Source organism: Geotrypetes seraphini, chromosome 18, assembly GCF_902459505.1.
Source record: "Geotrypetes seraphini chromosome 18, aGeoSer1.1, whole genome shotgun sequence".
NCBI lineage: Eukaryota > Metazoa > Chordata > Amphibia > Gymnophiona > Dermophiidae > Geotrypetes > Geotrypetes seraphini.
In genome coordinates, this window is record NC_047101.1 from 22,585,644 (window position 1) to 22,600,928 (window position 15,285).

Here is a 15,285-nt window from a genome sequence, read left to right on the forward strand (position 1 = left end):
TTGGTCTCTTTTGTTTCCGGCGTAGATAAGATTCCAATATTGATTTCTTTTTTTTTTTTTGTGGAGGAAAAATACAAATATTTCCTGATGTTTCTAGGATAACACAGATGAGGCATAACCAATTTCTTCAGTTGTAATCAAGGGCATCGGCACTACAGGCTTTTTCATAAGTTTCCCTCTAATTGATCTGGTTCACAGAATACATATCTAGCATTAGACAACGTAATTAAGGCCCCTTTCATCAAACCGTGGTAGAGCTTTTTACCAAGGGCCGGTGAGGTAAATGCTCTGATGCTTATGGGAATTGAATGAGCATCGGACCATTTATCTCACCGACCCACAGCTCTACCACAGTTTGATAAAAAGCAGTGGTGGAGTGAGGGTAAGTGGCAGCTGTAGTGGTGGCGCCCCTTCCCCGCTCTCTTCTTCACCCCCCAACTCCTTCACGACCCCCCCCCCATGCTTCACACGTGCCCCTCTTCCCTTCCCCATACTTTTTTTAATTTTCTAGGCGAGAGCAACAGCACACACTTGCTGCCTGCCTCGTGTTAGCTATCCCTCTGATGTCACTTCCTGGGCCCGGAAGTGATGTCAGAGAGAGGCGACACGGAGGAGGAGGGGGTAGAGAGGAGGACAGTGGCCTGCACCCTTTACAAAGACCGTGCCCAGAGTGGACCGCCCCACCCCCCACCCCCTTACTATGCCAGTGGATAAAAGGGGCCTTAAATGTTTAATTACACTTTCTTTACATATGTATTCTTTCAACCAGATCAATTAGAAAGTTTCAAGTTTATTAAGTATTTGATTAATCGCTTACTCAAATATCTAAGCGATGAACAAATCATTCAATTTACAAATGATACAGGGGTTATAAAAGACAGATGGACACTGAACAAAATATATTAAATTAACGGCTAACAGAATAAACAGAAAAGGAAAACAAAAGGAAAGGCAGGGTAATGAAATACAATAATAATGATAGAAAGAAGGACGATTATGGTAAAAAAAACAATAGGAGGGATAAAAAAGAAGTAGCCTTATGAAAATAAGCAAAAAATAGGCTGGGACTCCTAAATATCATAAGCGTCTTTGAAAGGAAAGCACTTCAATATTAGATGGAGAAACTAATTTAGGATCATCCTTGATATTTCCTTTTGATTAAGCTACAGGCTTTCTCTTTCTTCTTTAACGTGAACTATGTATTTTCTGTGATCAATGCTTATTGTACCTGTTCTTGAATTTATAAATAATTGAAAAAAAAGATTTGCATGTGCATCGTTATAGAACAGCCCTAGTAAGATGCGTGCGCCAGTCCACATTGTTGCCACTAATTGTTACTGCTGAATTATTGGTGCTAATTGGTCCATTATTCAGTTATATTGTGTGCACAAATTGGTAGGGTTACCAGATTTTGACTATTGTAAAATCCAGACCCATGGCTCCGCCCCCCAGGCCTGCCTAGTTCCACCCAAGTCACCCCCCAACCCCACCCCCCCCCTCAACCTGTTCTCGTGCTTGGCGCCGCGTCGGGAAGGCATCTGCGAATGCGCAGGTATGATACAATGATGCCACACGCACGTGTGTATGCGCATGACATCACCATGTTGCCTCCGCGCGCATGGGCTGGAAGCTTCTCAAAACCCGGACAAAGTGCCGGGCTATGAAAAGCCGTCCGGACACCCAGACATGTCCTCTACAAAAAGGACATGTCCGGAAAACCCGGACGTCTGGTAACCCTACAAATTGGGAGCGTGCCCAAATTTATGTGTGCAATTGTGAGCACCATATATAGTTAGCACATTTTAATTAACACTTGCTAATGGCTCACGCTCGCGCTTAGTACCTCCTAATTAGGAGGAAGTGAACGCTTTTGAGGCCACCCTTGAATTTATCTAGATTCTGTTCGGACCTTAAATATAATGGTAACGAATTCCATATTGTTGGAGCAATCGTTGGGAAAGAAGCAGCCTTACGGGTATTAATGATTTTTAGGGATGGGACATGAAGAAGATGCTGTGATGCAGATCTTAAGGTTCTCGGAGGATCATGTGGAATCAGGTATTTATGGATAATTTATGGTATTTTCTACTTGTTTTTGGATCTTTTTGGACTTTTATCTGATTTTCAGGCATTCCCCCCCCCTTCCTTTTACTAAACTGCTGTAGAGGTTTCTACCACTAATGCGTCGACACTGTTCCAACGCTCACAGGCAGAGCAGCGTCAAAACATGTAGGGATCCAGGAGATACCTCTACCATGGCTTAGTAAAAGAGGGCCTTTATTTGGTTCACTTCACGATTCAATTTAGTACACTCTTTAAAAATGCATCAGAACTTTTAAATGCATGCACATTGATTATACTCACATTAATTTGCATAGTAGATTCATTTTGCACTAATGAACACACAATCCTATTCTTGAATAAACACTTGGGGCGGAGGGAAAACAGCAGCATCAGAAATGTTCGACATGGGGAGGCCCACGACAAGGAAGCAAAATCCAAATCCAAATCCATGCACAAGTCCAAAAATCAGAGCTGCTCGGGGATTTCATTTTTCTCGCGAAGTACTTTAAACATTCAGATTTAAGGAATAAAGAAGAGATGAAGAAGACAATATTACTGATTTATTCACTAACAAATACAGAATGTTTCATTTATCAAAATGGGTTTATTTACAGGAAAACATACAAAGAAACTTAATTACGTCTCATTGAATTAGATTTTCTTAGGAGAGTCATAGAAAACATAGGTATTCTACTCTAAAATTTGTTTTTGAATGTTCATTTTTTTTCCTGCTTGTAACATTTACTGTAAATGCTCCAACATCACCATCTCTCTCTCTCTCCTTCCCTTTCCCCAAGAGCCTGGATTCTCAGGCGGTCCATATTCTGGCATTTGGACTTTTGGACTTGCACTGTACTTTAAAAAGTATGTGTCTTGTGTGCTGCTCACCTGGATTTTTGTCAGCCAGCTGACTGATATGGTTTGAAAGGTTTCTTCTGAAACCACATCCCCTGCTCCCCCTTCCAACTGTTGTTTGTCCTACAGATGTTCAATAGATTTCAATCTGTGGTTTAGAACATGCCCAATCAGTGTGAGTAATTGCATATTTGTTTTGCTATTCAGATGTACAAATTTGGTGATTTCCTCTACAGCAATTCCATGGATGAGCAATTTTTCTAAAGGTGCACTAAAAAAAAAAATTCCCATGGGAGAAGAATGTGGTATAGTGGTTAGAGTTACAGACTGGGCATCCTGATGTTGTGGGTTCAAATTCCACACTGCTCCTTGTGGCCCTGGGCAAGTCACTAACAGCCAGATTCTGTAACCGGCACTGCTATCGGTGGCTGCCTTAAAAGCAGCCGTCAATCACACAGTGGCCTATCAAGGAGGGGAGGGGCGGTCCACCCCGAGTGCAGATTATATGGGGGTACTCCCGGGGTCTGTGTCACGATCCAGGAACTTTACTGCCTTCCTCTCTGCTGGGTCCTGGCTTCACAGAAGGCCTGATGCCAGAGGAGCAGCGAATTAAGGCTTTACAATGAGAGAATGCTCTGAACAGACTTCTTATGGCCCACCTGGGCCTCTCATCTGCCTTGTCACTGATGATGTAGCAGAGAGAAGCCCTGATGGAGCAGGCCGCAAAAAAATTTCATGGTGGGATAGGTTGGTCAGGTCTGGAGGTGCTGCACACAGGGTTGGGAGGGAGAAATGGAAAACTAATACACTGGGGGAGGAAAGAAGAAGAATTGGACATGGGCTGGAGAAGAGGAAAGGAGATGCAACAGAGGTAGAAGGGGTGAGAGTGAGAAATTCTGCATATGGTGGAGGGGAGGGATATATGCATGGAGAAGAGATAAGGAGAAATGTTGGACATAGGGTGGAGGGCAGGGAGAGAGGGTGCATGAGGAGAAAGAAATGTTGCACATGATAATTGAGGGGAGTAAGGGAGAGATGCTGCATGGAGGGGAATAGAGATGTTTGACCCAGGTCTCAAGGCAGGGAGAGAGAGATGGTAGACAGTGGGAAAGAGATGTTGGATATGGCAGTGGAAGGGAAGTTCCAGAGATGTAAAATGAATAGTGAACACAGAGAAAGAAAAAAATGTCAAATGGGCAGGAGACCCTGGTGAGCGAATTAACAGAAGACAAACAGAAACCAGAGCCTGTGACCAACATGATTTGAATAATAAAATGACTAGACACAAAAGGTAGAAAAAAATATTTTTCTTTTCTATTTTGTGATTATAATAATTCAGATTTGAAATGTGTATCCTGCCAGAGCTGGTGTTAGACAATGAGCGTGAGTTAGGACCTAACAGAGAGAGAAGTCTTTTTTGTTTACACCACATCACTGGCGTGGGTAAAGATGCTACAAAATAAACCCACCAGGATATTTGAAAAAAAAACAAACACCCTATTGGGCGGGAAAAGTGAATCGAATCAAAAAATCCATTCAATGGGCCATACTAATAATATACAGGGCTTAATATGTAGATATAAAGGAAGTGGAACCTGGAGAAGCTTGGGTGGGCCAGGAGCAACAGGAGAGAAAAGGCTGGATTAGGGAGTAAAGATTGTTCTCGACTCTGCTCCAGGCTAGCCACTTCCAAGCACACCTGGATAAACTGCCTGTACATGTTACATCTTATGAACTCCAGAAAGAAGCCCTGTTTGACATAACACAAGTACTAAGGCTGACATTAGCAGTACACTCCTCCCTTCATATTCGTGGTGGTTAGGGGCAGGACATAACCGCAAATAACGTTTTTATGTTATTCGGGTTTTTGTAACAGCCACCGTTCTTACTATTGAAACTGCGAATAACTTTTTTTTTTTCAGGCTGATAGCAGGCAAGTAGCGATTTTCAAGCTGATAGGCAAGCAGCGTTTTTCTCTGTGCATGCTGGGAAGCTGGGAAGCAGCGCTTGGAGGGTGAAATCTTGGCAGCGATTTTCTGAGTGAAAGTTGGTAAGCGCCAAACTTTTATCGGTACATTACTCATGATGTTATTTGGGGGGGGGGCCCGAGTCAGCATACGAAAAACCGCGAAACTGCGAGTGCTGAAACCGTGAATCCGGAGGGAGAAGTGTAGATGTGAGAAACTGAGATGATACTCCACATGCCTTAGCTTAGGCATGAGGTTCATTCCTCTCATAGTATGGGCAAAACTATAGAAATCAAGACAAAAAAAAAAGGATAGACAACCCCTACAGACGTCCAAAAACAAAACAGAAGAGTAGAGAAGGGCAAATGGCTTCTTAAGAAGAGGATATAACAGTATCGTATAGAAAAAAATCTTATTTCATCAGCGACAGTCAGACTTGACACAGATCTGTGTTTCGGTGACTCAATGCCTGCCTCAGGAGTCACGTCATCCAAACAAGCTTAAACTTGGCTAAAAATTGGAGGAACGGCACCATAGCATTCGATACACGTTTCGCTAGTGGCATTGTGGGGGACTGCCAAGATGTCTTTGTTTTGTCCATAAATGCTTTATGTGCATTCATCGCTAAGGTGCTCTTTCTTCAATTTTTAGCCAAGTATAAGCTTGCTTGGATGTTGTGACTCCTGAGGCAGGCGTTAATTCGCCGAAACACAAATCTGAGCCCTGTCTGGCTATATTTGCTTCGCACGCTTTATTTAAGGTCTCATGGAAGCTGATGAAATAAAAATTTCTCAATACAAAAAGTGTTCTATATCCTCCTTTTTTTGGAACCCATTGGTCCATGTGTAGAACTAACCCATTTGGAGAGATTGCCTCCGAGGGTTTGTTTCCCTCCCCCCCCTGCTGTTTTGAGTTAAAAATGATATGACATGGAAAATGAAGGTGCGCTGCCGAGCAGTGTGTGCTAAATGCTGAGCCGCCCATCCTATTCCTATGGGCGGCTTGGTATTCTGCGTGTGTTGCTCGCCAGCGCATCTTTGTAAAAGCCCATCCATATGGCCTATCCAGTCTACCCATCCATGCCATCTGCTATCCCTTCCTCTCCCTTAGAGATCCTATGCACTTGCCTCATGAATAAGATACTGTCTTCATCTCCACCACCTCTACTGGGAAGCCATTCAACTCGTACAAGAGAAGAGGTAATGAGGAGATACACAATGAAAGTAGAACATAGAAACATAGAAAGATGACGGCAGAAAAGGGCTACAGCCCATCAAGTCTGCCCACTCTATTGACCCACCCCATTAAGTCTGAATGCTAATGACCTAGTTCCTTAACTCGACCCTCGTAGGGATCCCACGTGGATGTCCCATTTAGTCTTAAAGTCGAGCACGCTGGTGGCCTTTATCACCTTTATCACTTATAGGTGAGTAAGAGAAGTTTGAACTGTATGTGGAAATGGATAAGGAACCAGGGGAGTGACTTGAGAAGAGAGGTTATGTGACAGTGGTGGCACTGATGGAAGGTAAAGTCATGCATCAGATTTGTGAATATATTGAAGGGGAGAAAGATGTTTCAGCGGGAGACCTATGAGAAGCAGTTTGTGGTAGTCTAAACAGAAAAACGATGAAAGTGTGCTTACGAGTTTTGCTGCTAGTGTGTTCACAAAGGAAGGGTTTTAATGTTCAGAATCAACAAGAAAAGGCTTTTGGCCACAGAGGCCGACTGTTCAATCTCAGAAACAGGTCGAGGGGGGGAGAAGAAAGAGTCGACGTTCCTTCTCGAACTTCATGACACATTATATAGTGGCGCTAGAGGGATGGCAAATCATTCATTGTGTCTCGACAATGATCTGGTAATCTAGCTAATAGATTGCAGAACATAGGAAATGAGGCAGAAAAGACTCTTTAAAAAAAAAAAAAAAAAAAAAGGCCTGAGAGTTATGGAACTCATCATCTTTGTGAGGTCGGGGCGGCATGCTGACAGATGCATCGTACCAGGTTCAGTTGACTGAAACAGAGTGAAACTCTGTGCAAAGCATGCAGATCTATTTCCAGAACTCAAGACATGCAGCAATGGTTTCAGCAAGAACTGGAAATACAGTAAGAACAATATTCAGATTTCATTCCATGCCTTTGGTCCAAATATCACCCTGATGCATTATGCAATTTCACTCTTCAAGAAGATTAATCCAGCCATCGCCTATGGGCATATGTTAACAGCATTTTCCTGTCACTAGGGCTGTACAGTAATGATATTTGTATCATCTGCTTATAACTGAATAATTTGAAGACTGCAGAGCAAAACTGACCTTTTTTGCTTAATTCATGTAACTGCTACGAGTCCAGAGTGGTTATGAGAGGAGCAGTAATAACACCGACACACCTGTTTCAAAATGACATCCCAAATCTTGGTGTAAAAAGCATATACAAACACAACCAAACTCTGTTTCCTGTCTTCTGAAATGCCCAGTAATTTTGTGAAGGACAATTCTATAACTAAATGGCCAGTTCTCAAGGTCTGATTTGATTATGTCCAGGTTTCTTGACAGATGTGATAACTGTATATCAGTGGCATATCAAGGGTGGGGAGCGGACCACCCCGGGTGCATGCCTTAAAGAGGTGCTCAGTCGGCCAGGTCTGGAACCTCCTACCCTACTCCAACAGGACCTGCACCTCAGCGCAGCTGTCAGTCCACCCCCTCCGACGTTTTTGTTCCAGTGCAACAAGGTCCCGCGATGACTACGTCTGCCAGCTCTGCTGGAAAGAAAGATATGACATCAGAGGGGGATGGACTGGTAGACGTGGGGAGTTGCTGCAAGGTCCCGCGATGACTGGGTCTGCGGTCCATCCCCCCCCTCTGACGTCACTTACGTCTTTCCAGCAGAGCCGGCAGACGCAGTTATCGAGGGACCTTGCATAGCATTGGCTTGGAGCGAGAGAGAAAGGAGCATAGAAGGGTGGTGGAAGGAGAGAAAGGGAGCAGATGCTGATGGAAGTGGGGGGAAGGGAGAAGAGAGAGTGAAATGCCAGACCATGGGGGTGTGGGAGAGAGAAGGGAAGAAGAGGAGAAGAGAGGACAGAGATGTCAGACCATTGGAGGAAGGAAGGGAAGAAGATGGATGCCAGACCAATGTGGGTGAAGGAAGAGATGGAAGGGGGAGGCATACAGTTTCTGGAAGTGGCATTGAAGGAGAGAAGATGCCATATAGAAGGGGCAGACAGTGGATGAAAGGAAGAGAGTGACAAGAAGATGAGGAAAGCAGAAAAAAAAATCTTTTTTTTTTTTTTTTTTTGCTTTAGGGGACATGCGTCACTGTTTCTCTGGTGTTGCATTGTATGCAGAGTTCAGCTTCTTGGTGGCTCAGTTTAACCTTTGTCTACATATTTCTATTTTATCCCCCCTTTTACAAAACCGTAGGGTGTTTTGTAGTGCCAGCCATGGTGGTAACAGCTCCAATGCTCAGAATTCTATGAACGTCTGAGCTGTTACCACCGTGGCAAAAAACCACACTACAGTTTTGTAAAAGGGGGAGAGGTTAGTTTGTGATTACATATTCCATACTAGGCGAAGGTGTTTTCTGTGTTTTGTGTGTTCAAAAGACATGGTTTTCTGTTAGGATTGACTGTGCAGGGTTGATCTGTACTAGTCTAGCTTGTTTAGTTTTACAATGGGTGTATTGATGTACTGCTCACTGCAGTATGTAAGATGCTGCCTTTTCCTAGGCACACTCCTGTGTGACGTGTGGATTGTTACTAAAAATCATGTTTTCCATACAGATGGGAGGGGGGTGTCAAACAAATGATGGGCCCCGGGTGTCACATATGCTAGGTACTGCTGTATATCAATCAACTAAGCATTTGCATTCTTCCCAAGAATTGTTATTGGTAATACAGGTGCCATCTTGCAAAGATTGTAGCTTGCTCTCCTTTAGGAAGAGAACACTTTTGGGCTGAGCTGCAGAGCTTTGGAACTCACTATCCAGTGAAATAAGAAATTTATCTAATATTTGTCTTTATAGGAAGGCAATAAAAGCATAATTATTCCAGCAATATCTTTGACGAAGTAGGGTGGATTTTATGACTATATTTTAAGATGTATACTAACTGTCTATGAATTATCATGATATTGTATTATTTCTTATTGTGACTCGTATGGAACTTTGCTGTTAAACGGGATATAAATATAAATGTGCGTGTCTGGCCTACAAGATCCTACATGGCATCCTTCCTGCCGTTATCCCTCTATCCTGGAACTCCCCAACCCCTACTTCCTCCAGATCCTCCCAAATTTTTAAACTATCCTTCCCTTCCATAAAAGGTATTTCCCATGTAGGCAAACTTGGGTCATCCCTCCCCTTTAGAATCACTGAGATCTGGAATAACCTCACCTCCCCTCTCCGAACCTCAAGCTCCCTCCAACTCTTCCGCAAACACCTAAAAACCTGGCTATTCTCAAAACTGTAACACTTCCCCCCTCTTAGGCCTCTCACCTTCCCCCTTTACACCTAACTCTTTAATCTCTCCACTGTAGTTCCTCTCTCATCTTTCTTCCTGTAAACCGTGCCGAGCTCCGCATTCGTGGAGATGGTGCGGTATATAAACCCAAGGTTTAGTTTAGTTTAGTTTATAAATAAGGAAATTAAATTAAATGGCTATGTGCCCATCATGTGTAAATGCATAGAAAATGAGTACTTCCACTTGTACTTCCCTAAGTCTGTTCTTTGTGTATGGGCACACAATAGCTATAGCTTATAACCATAAATGTGTGAGGAAGGTGTAGGATATTCACAAAGCACAATTGCACGCTGCCATGAAAGACTGAATCACTTAATCAAATAGGCAGATTTGGCCTTGTCAAGTGAATACTCTGTTGACGTTGTAATGTAGCAAACTATGCCACAGCAAATGGCCTGGACTGGATGGTATACGTTACAGAGTAATGACAGAATTGAAAAATGAACTTTCAGAGCTATTGTTAGTAATTTGTAATTTATCTTTAAAATCCAGCATAGTACAGGAAGACTGAAGGGTGGCCAATGTAATGCTAATTTTTTAAAAGGGTTCCAAAAGTGATCTGGGAAATTATAGACCAGTGAGTCTGACGTTGGTGCCAGGCAAAATGGTAGAGACTATTATAAAGAACAAAATTACAGAGCATATACATAAGCATGGATTAATGAGAGAACGCCAACATGGACTTAGTCAAGGGAAATCTTGCCTCCCCAATCTACTACATTTCTTTGAAGGGGTGAATAAATATGTAGATAAAGGTGAGCTGATTGATATTGTGTATCTGGATTTTCAAAAGGCATTTGACAAAGGATCTCATGAAAGACTCCTGAGGAAATTAGAAAGTCATGGGATAGGAGGTAATGTCCTATTATGGATTAAGAACTGGTTGAAAGATAAAAAACAGACAGTGGGGTTAAATGGCCAATATTCTCAATGGGGTCTGTGCTGGGATCACTGCTTTTTATCCCAATTTATGGAACAAAATCCCACCAATTATCAGATCACTGACAGGTTTATTAAACTACAGGAAAGCGGTAAAAACCCACCTTTTTATCGGACTCTCACTCATAAAGACACCCCCAACCCCTCTATCCTCCTGGGTCAAACCTCCATAGTCTCCTCCATGCAGCATCTCTTCCTTATTTCCCTCCATTATCATGTGCAACATTTCTTTCTCTCTCCTGATCCCAACATTTCACCCTGTCTGTTCTCCATGCATGTCTCCCTCCCCTCTCCTCCCCAAATGCAGGATTTCTCCTTCTTACTCCTTTCTACCTCTTTGTTGCATCTCTCCCTTTCTCTCCTCCTCCAATGTCTAACAATGCTTCCTCTCTCTCTCTCCTCCCCCCTTCCCACCACGTGCATCAGCTTTCTATCCCTCCTAGCCCCGGTGTAGGCACCTCTATAGATGGGATTCTTTGTAGACACCTACAGGCACCTTCAATTTTTTTAAAATTACTTTTTAATTGGTTTTAAATGACGCAGTCATTTACCATGTCATTTATCACCCATTAAACCAATGGCTGAAGAAAGGACCGGCAATCTACTTCTGTATTCTGCCAAGAAAACTTGGTGATGTTCAATTCACTTGGACTCGAATATGAGTCGATGACACCTAACAAACCAATTAAAGGTAGGGTGCCTACCACCACCTAACTTACGACACAGTTTTGAAAATCAGGACCACAGTGTATATAGATAGATACAGATACACACAAGTAAGCAAGCATCAACAAATAGGCTCTGTGGAATGATTAGATTGGTATCGCCATTACTGGGATCTTCATCCCTTAATATTTTGATTCATTCTTGTATTCCCTCTCATTTAGACTTCTGTAACACATTATATCAGGGAATTACTCAAATGGAGTTGCAAAGACTACAGATTATATAAACCACTGTTCTGAATGAAAAATTGCAGGCAGACCTTAGAAAATTGGAAGACTGGGCATCCAAATGGCATATGAAATTTAATGTGAACAAATGCAAATTGATTCACATTGGGAAGAATACCCCAAATCACAGTTACCAGATGCTAGGGTCCACCCAAGAAAAGGATCTGGGTGTCATTGTAGACAATACGATGAAACCTTCCACCCAATGTGCGACGGCAGCCACAAAGGCCAACAAGATGCTAGGAATTATTAAAAAAGGGATGGTTAACAAGACTAAGAATGTTATAATGCATCTGTATTGCTCCATGGTTGACCTCACCTGGAGTATTGCATTCAATTCTGGTCTCCTTGTCTCAAGAAAGATACAGCAATGCTAGAAAAGGTTCAAAGAAGAGTGACCAAGATGATAAAGGGGATGGAACTCCTATCGTATGAGGAAAGACTAAAAACGTTAGGGCTCTTCAGCTTGGAAAATCCTGAGTGGAGTAGAATGGGTAGAAGTGGGTCAATTTTTCACTCTGTCTAAAATTACAAAGACTAGGGGACACTCGAAGTTACAGGAAAATACTTTTAAAACCAATAGGAGAAAATATTTTTGCATTCCTATAGTTAAGCTCTGGAACGCATTGCCAGAGGTTGTGGTAAGAACAGATAGCGTCGCTGGTTTTAAGAAAAGTTTGGACAATTTCCTGGAGGAAAAGTCCATAGTCTGTTAGTGAGAAAGACATGGGGGAAACCACTGCTTGCCCTGGATTGGTAGCATGGAATGTTGCTACTCTTTGGGTTTTGGCCAGGTACTAGGGACCTAGATTGGCCACCGTGAGAACGGGCTACTGGGCTTGATGGGCCATTGGTCTGATCAAGTAAGGCTATTCTTATGTTCTTATGAATGGGCACAACCACTGACCCTGAAGCCTTGCATTGAAGGACTGAGATTGAGATAGACACTAAAGAATGACATGGACTGGAATGGTGATGAATTCTGTCACCATGTCATTCTCTATGAGGTGACTTCAATGGCTCTTTGTATCTTCTGTGATTAGAACATAGTGTGGCCTCCAGATATATAGTATTTATTTTATGTATTTATTTAAAAACTCGTAAACCTAAGCGGCTCACATAATATGTACACAATCTGAATCACAATGCAGAAATAAATAACATTCACCTAAATAATCTTCGACTAAAAGTATAATACAAAAGATTTCATTACAAAGCTTCTGTAAATAAAGTTATTTTTAACACGCTCTTGAATTTCTTAATATCAGAAAGTACTCTAAGCGATCTTGTCAAACTCTTCCAAAGAAGCATTCCTGCCACAGAAATCTTATTTTTGCATAGTGTACACTACTAAGATTATCACTGACCAGTCTTAGTGTCCCCTCAGACCTTAAAGATCTACATGGTTGGTACACTTTCAGCACCTGAGTCAAATACCAAGGTATCGCATAGTGTAAGATTTTAAAGGTCAACACCAAAACTTTATACTCAATCCGGTATTTGACTGGGAGCTAATGGAGCTTTTTCAATAATGGTGTCAAATGATCAAATCTGCTCCACAAATAAGTCTTGCCGTTGCATTTTGAACAGTTTGTAGTGCTTTACGTCTTACCGATTATCACCTCCAAATACAAAGCGTTACAGTAGTCCAATTTTTGCTAAATTACTGTCTACACTACAATCCGAAAATCATAGTTTGGCAGCATAGGTTTTAACCTGCTAAGAACTCTCATTTGAAAGAAAGAAGACTTGACCACAGCCAACGCTTGATCCTTCATATTCAAAGAAGAGTCCACCAAACCCCCAAAACTTTAACCTTGATGGTTTCTGGCCATTCACAATCCTCATCCATCCCAATCAGCATTATATCAGTCTTAGGGCTCCTTTTACGAAGGCGCGTTAGCGGCTTGCCGCGCGCTAAACCGCCGGACGCGCTTGCCGCTACCGCCTCCTCTTGAGCAGGCGGTAGTTTTTCGGCCAGCGCGGGGGTTAGCGCGTGACGAAAAGTCACGCGCGTTAAACCCGCTAGCGCGGCTTCGTAAAAGGAATCCTTGGTCTTATTTATTTTCGTATTTATATACCACTTATAGCTAAGTGGTTTACATTCAGGTGCTCAAGCATTTTTCCCTATCCTGGTGGGCTCACTCTCTAATGTATGTGGGGCAATGGGGGGATTGAGGAACTTGCCCAGGGTCACAGGGAGCAGCACGGGATTTGAACCCACAACCTCAGGGTGCTGAGGCTGTAGCGCTACACACTCCCCACTCACATGTTCCTTTATCCGGCACTTTAGCAATCACGTGGAAAAGCAGAGCAGTCAGATCCTCTTAGTATCTGTTTTGGTTTTCTTCTCTATTTAGAATTAAACAGGGAACTGGAGGAGAAAAACCTTTGTGTGTCCATGAACCACAGTGCAGCCTCTGCTATTATTTCAGAGGGCAAAATATCCTCTGGAAAAGTAAACAAACTCGGAGGAAATTCTGCACACTTCCAGTTTAGTCAGAGGGGGCAGAAAGTTAATTGCACACGTGCAAAACATAAGGCAGTCACCTAGAGGCATGAGCGAGCGAACACACACAGCCCTCAAATGCGCAAAAAGGAGTGCTGCATGAATACACCGACTGCAAAGCAACATCTTTTACCCAGGAGGATTGTTGCCGTCCCCAGCCTAACAGCTCTGACAGGAGTAAACACCCAATTTCACTTAAAACAAGCGAGGCGGCAGCTTTGTGGAATAGAGAAATTATACTGTAGGTACGCGACCCTGTTTCTAACAGAGCAGACTGTCAATGTCGATACCCATCATCCTATTGCAACCTTTGTCTTCCCATCAGCAAAGGCAAACCAGCTTGTTCAGAACAGCCTCAGCTCTTTTAAGTGTTCTGTGTTACCAGTGAGTATTACTTTAGCCCCTTTCCATTTTCTCCCAGGTTACTTACCTGCAAGAGAACAGACGACTGGCATTCTCAGGCTTAGGATCTGGTTTCTGTAACCACAGCTGTTTGACCCACACAGTAGAGTCCCTGGTCTCTCTCTCTCTCTCAAATTCAGCAGCTTGAACAGAGATCCAGGAGTTAAGACTAAAGGGAGGGAGCTGCTGGTGGGAGTGTAGATATGAAACTTTAATAAAACAGAGCCCCTTTTGTTTCTCGGCAGCATATGGTATATTTCATCCATACTGAAGGCATTAATCTGTTATATTTTTAGGCATTCATGCTGGAATATATACATAAAATCCATTTTCTACAGTAATCAAAGTTCTGGAAGGAAGAAAAAAAAATATATCAAAACCACCTTACATGAAATTTAATAAGAACTTGAGGCACAATTTTAATTTCTTAACCCTTCAGGAGCTGCAGAGTACAAGAGAGGAACGTACCTCAGACAGGCAGGGAATCTAAGCAACCTTCAGCTGCATCGTTCCGCTTTTTGGACAAATAAAAGTAAGGCAGGACAATGAGTGTCTTCCATGCTCACAGCTGGGGCAAGATGCTGATGCTAACAGACAGTAAAGCGAGGAATAGGCTTCTCTGTGTTGGAGTAGGATGAGCGGAGAGGACCAGAAAGCGAAGTAGAAATAAAGATTGGGGATGGACATTAAAAAATGTTCCTTTCCCTGATCAGTTGGGGGGTTTTTTTTCCCCATTTTTCAAATGAATGTCTTTAAGAGTGGATACTGTTAGGGTTATATTCTATTTATGGCACCATAAAATCGGCGTACACACACCTTAAAGAATTGCGCTAAGTGCCAGTATCTGTCATAGTTTTTAGGTGCACCCATTTTGGCAGAGGAAAAAAAGGCCTAAATGCCTTAACAGTGCAAATAGATTTTAGGAACACCCAGGATCCACCCAAGACAGTCTTCCTGACTGTCCTGACCTGAGGAGGCTTCCAAGGACTAGTCAAAAAATGAATTTAATCCCCAAAAAAGGTATCACCCCATTTTTCTTTTCTTTTTTTATTTATTAACCTTTAGGTTCACTTATTTT

At 42.6% G+C, this 15,285-nt stretch overlaps 1 protein-coding gene across 2 annotated transcripts in view; it reads right to left on the reverse strand.

Annotated features, from left to right (window-relative positions):
• SYNPO (synaptopodin) overlaps positions 1 to 14,536 on the reverse strand; it is a 146,685-nt gene extending 132,149 nt beyond the window's left edge. The window contains exons 1-2 of one of the 2 annotated variants that reach the window (XM_033927720.1): positions 14,236 to 14,536; positions 2,365 to 2,567 (exon numbers count right to left, since the gene is read on the reverse strand). The gene's annotated coding sequence lies outside the window, so the exon portion shown is untranslated. The remainder of the gene's footprint in view (positions 1 to 2,364; positions 2,568 to 14,235) is intronic. The other variant, XM_033927723.1, reaches the window with a different exon arrangement.
• Between the last annotated feature and the right edge of the window lie 749 nt (positions 14,537 to 15,285).